Genomic DNA, 4,923 nt, shown 5'->3' with positions numbered 1-4,923 from the left:
GCCATGATTCAGAGGAGTTGCGGGGTTGTGATGTGGGGATGCCATGACAGAAAGCAGCTTGCTCATATGGCTGGAGACTGGGGGCAATGAGAAACCCGGGCAGAAGGCCTATCTTAGCTACACAGGGTGGTTCATACTGTGTGTACATGCTGGGTGGGCTGGACCAAGGCCTGAGTGTGAGGCCAGCTTTGTTTCAAGAAGCAGATGCAGAGTAGAGTTTTTGTAAGATGAGCACAAGTACACCCAAGGGTCAGGGGCGTGGGCTTCCTATCGGTGTCCCACTGTGGGCCAGATCATTTCTGCAGCCTCCCTGCAGCTTCCCAGTCTTGAATCTCTGAGCCTGGCCTCCTCATTAACAACAGAGGGCCCTCATCTTGGGCTCGGGTTCCGGTTTGCATCCCTGCTGGGGTTAGATGATTCCCACTGCTTATTTGGCTGCTCTCTAACAGGGCATCTATCCATGCCCAAAGCCCTGGCATCCTGTCCGTGCACCCTCTGCTATCTGACCTCATTCTGCCCTGTTTTTGGCTGCACTGTACCTACCTTAGTGCCAACAGCTGAAGAAATCCCACCCTCTATGCCATCTGAGATACAATGTTTTCTAAGAGTAACTCTAGCTAAATGGCAGAGCCAGAGAAAAGGGAATTATTGGGAGGAGCAGTTATGGCGTGACATGTTTCTCAGGCCATTCTGGCTTCTACGCAGGGAATAGAGAACAGGGAGAGCGACAGTGGTCCTCTTGTTCTACCCTTTCCACTACATGGGAACTTTGATACCTGTCTTAGGTTTCTCCTAGAAAATTCTGAGAGACCCCAGGGTCTCACAGGTATACGCCAAGATCTACCCTTCTTGGTCAACACTGTTTCCCTTCTTGCTTCCTCTGGTTGGCAGTGGTGCTGTCCCATACTGCTGGCAACCCCAGAAGTGCCATCAGTGACCCCAAACTCTGCTGAAGGCCTACACCTGCTGAAGAAGCTCACGCCCAGTTTGAACCCACTGATGACTGAGCCCAAGGATAGTCTTGTCTGTGCCAAGGGTCCTGGTGGTTGCATTGAAGGACTGAAGGAGAGGCGGATTGTCACCATTGCTGACCATGTTTGTGGCGGGTTGAACTGTGTCTTCCAAAAGATCTGCTGCAGTCCTAACCCCAGGTCTCTGTGCATGTGACCTTATTTGGAAATAGGGTCTTTGCAAATGTAACCACGGTGTAAGTTAAGATGAGGTCATACTGGAGTAGCGTGGGCCTTTAATCAATGTGACTAGTGTCACTCTAACAAGAGGAGAAGAGACACAGACAGGCACGCAGAGAGGAACATAACATCTCTGCCTCAGACTGAGGCAGAGATTGGAAAAATGTGTCTCGAAGCTAATGGACGCCAAAGATTAAACAACTAGAAGCCTGGGGGGAGACGTGGAAACTGCCCAAATACCAGTGCTGTCAGCTGCCGCATGGCCTGTGTCCCCTTGGTGCCTACCAGCACTACAGGCAAAAGCTCATTTTGCTTTTATTTGGTCTTCTGTGGCACTTCCCTTGCCTAGAATCCAGGTACACACCCATGGGAGGTGGGCAGAGGTAATGTCCCATGAACCCGGAACTCCTCCCCTTTGAGCTGCTCCTTTACTCTGGAGGCTACGTGGGGTTGTGGCTCCTCCTGGGATGGGCTTTTTCCCCTAGCAGCCTTGACTGTGCACCAGGGTTAATGTGGAAAATTATGAGTTGCAGCGGGCTTTTCGCTCGCATATTACTAATTAGAAATAAATTTATCCTTTTAATAAGCATATATCCAGAACAGCTATTAACTCACAGTGAAAGCTGATGTTTGGGGAAATCAGGAATCAAAATATGCTAAAGAAAACATAAGAACTTCAATTTAACTCGGGGCCTGGTATTCTCAGACCTGTAGCCCTCCCTCATGCTGCTCGTCCTAGCCTCGAGCCTCATCTTCCCGGGCAAGGGGGGCACGGGAACATGCCAGCAGCATTGCACCTAGGGCCAGGCTTTCTGCAAGGAGCATCCACATATTTCTCTCCTGGCACCTGTGCACTTCACACTGTGGTCTCAGCTTCCATGAGGCCCAGGGAGGGGAAGGACAGGCCTCAGATACAGGAAGAGAGTGGACAGCAGGGAACTTTAAGACTAGTGGCTCTCAGCTTTTTTCTGTTCATCTCATAAAGAGGAACTTGGGTTGCACATTTAGGGGTTCTCACTGGCAGCACAGCTTCTCAAGTCCACCTTGGAGGATAATCCCATGTGGGAATGGACATGAGCAGGGAGGCAGACATTTCAGCCTGGGGTGAGGTCGGGAGCTGGCCAAGCGGTCTGCAGACGGGAGGTGGTCTCAATACAGGTATTGTTTCGAAACCATAGTGATGAAGCATTATCCCTCTAAAGACGCACAGCAAGTTTAAGGTAAAGCTAACAGCCTCCTTAAGCAGAAATGCTGTGACACATGAGAAGTCCCTTAGCAGCAGCCACACAGCAGCTCAAAAGGAAGCTCCTCGGCGGCTCACCTAGGATAGAAAATTCCACCCAGTGCTGGGCATGGTGGCTCATGCTTGTAATCCCAGCACTTTGGGAGGCCGAGGCGGGCAGATCACTTGAGGTCAGGAATTTGAGACCAGCCTGGCAAACATGGTGAAACCCTGTCTCTACTAAAATAAAATTAAAAATAAAAAAGTACAAAAAAAGTTAACTGGGTTTTTTGGTGCACACCTGTGATCCCAGCTACAGGGGAAGCAGAAGCAGGAGAACAGCTTGAGCCTGGCAGGCGGAGGCTGCAGTGAGCCCTGAGATCACGCCACTGCACTCCAGTCTGGGTGACACAGCAAGACTCTGGGAAAAAAAAAGAAAGAAAGAAGGAAAAGAAAGAGGCAAGGGAAGGGAAGGGAAAGAAAGGAGAGGGGAGGGAAAGGGAGGAGAGGGGAGGGGAAGGGAGGGGAGGGGAAGGGAAGGGAGACAGAGAGAAAGAAAAAGAAAGAGAGAGAGAGAGAAGAAAGAAAGAAAGAAAGAAAAGAAGAAAAGAAAGAAAAAGGAAGGAAGGAAGGAAGGAAGGAAGGAAGGAAGGAAGGAAGGAAGGAAGGAAGGAAGGAAGGAAGGAAAAGAAAAGAAGGAAGAAAAGAAAGAAAGAAAAAGAATTCCACCCAGTAAGCTTTGGGCAAAGGGCTGGACTGCTTTGAAGGCACCCTAAAAAAGGAAATGATGATGATGATGATGATCATGATGATGATGATGTTAAGTTCTTAAATGATCCTTCCTGTGTTTCTCTTCATTTTTTTCCCTTGTTTTGAGTACCGTCCTCCAGAGAACCTCACCACCTAGCAAAAAAAAAAAAAAGCCTCAACAAAATGACAAATACTTCCTGGTGCCAACAAAGAAAAGCCCACACATGTCTTCCAGCAAAATCCACTTGCTGTTTGCATTTGTGACGCGTCTTAATGTTTTGGAATGGCTTTTCCCCGAAATGTTTCCCCTCGGCCCTGCACGCTATTCCTTTCTACTCTAATTTTCTGTTCACTCCCAAGCTGGAGCAGGATGGGGGAAAAGAATGAAAGAAGAAACCATAAACAAAAAATGGGAGTGTTTATGGTAAAATTATCTTCACTGTCATGGTCTGTCTTTCAGGGGAAAAAATAAATCACCATTTTGCTTTCTCCACCCTTGACTGTGAAGTTTAATATAAGGTATGGCTCAGTCTTTATGATGGTTCATGCCCTGGCTCTAACCGTCAAACCATCGGACCATTCTGCGCCTCATCTCTCTCCCCTGCAGATTCTCTCCTTACCTCTCTGGCTCTTGGGGTGAGTTCCTTTCAGCTGGCCTCACCCTGCTTTTTCCCACTATCCCTGTAACAAGGATGTTGGGTAGGAGGATGCTGGAGGGTCCTCACTCACACTGCAGACTCTACAGCTCCCATGCCCAGTGTCTTCAGATGGTTCCAGGGGTCCCTGCTTTCTTCTGTCTCAGGGCCAGGAACTCATGGTGAGGGCAACTTCCCCAGGCTGAAGACAGCTTTGTCTCTTTCTCTTTGTTTGAGTGTTGATGTCCCAAAGGAATGATACCCATCCCAAAGTCCTCTATCAGATTTCTCCCAGGAGGCCCAAAGATTCTCATGTAAATTAGAGTCACATTTGACCTGTCCTGATGGGTGAATAAGCAGACCACTTTCTCCCAGTGCAGAAAGGGAGATTTTTTAATAGGCGACTTACTTTTCCTTGATCCCAGTCACAAGCTCTTCCAAAAGGACAGAGCTACATAGTAACTCACAAATCTAAGCAACTGTATGGGGTGTGTGTGTGTGTGTTTGTGTGTGTGTGTATGTGTGTAAAATTGAGACTTTCTATTGTTCTTCAGAAGGTTGTAAAGACATAACGAATGGGTTTCTCTTTACAGTTCCTTACACCCGGTCTCCCCAGGAAGCACTGAGGAGTCTGATTCATGATGTCAGGCGGTCAGTTAGAGTCCGGGAAAGCCTGTTTCTGGTCTCACCTTACTTCCTGAACTTCCTGTTCCGGGAGAGACGCTCATTAATAGTGAGAGAGAGTTGATGGGATTAGAGTCCGGAAGTAACAACCTCTTGTGAACCTGAACTCATTGATTTCTTTGTTTTACAAAACAGTGTTCTTGATAAAAATAAACAAAAAAGGAAATAATACAACTAATAACTCCAAGGTCTAAATGTAAACCAGCTGTATCTCATAACAACAGAAGCTGCAATGGCCAACATACGTCATTAATAAAACGCCAACTTACGTGGATGGGGATTGGGATTTCTTGGCATAATGCAAACAGCACATAAAAAACGAGTGGGGAAGAGACTGGTATTTGTATCCATATGTAATTATTACATATATTCTTAAACGATATCTAATAAATAATCAAATGATTAAATAACATATACTATATATACTATATTAATATAGTTA

This window comes from Mandrillus leucophaeus, unplaced genomic scaffold (assembly GCF_000951045.1).
Source record: "Mandrillus leucophaeus isolate KB7577 unplaced genomic scaffold, Mleu.le_1.0 Scaffold61, whole genome shotgun sequence".
NCBI lineage: Eukaryota > Metazoa > Chordata > Mammalia > Primates > Cercopithecidae > Mandrillus > Mandrillus leucophaeus.
The sequence above is the reverse complement of the archived record's forward strand: the minus strand, read 5'-3'. Positions refer to the sequence as shown.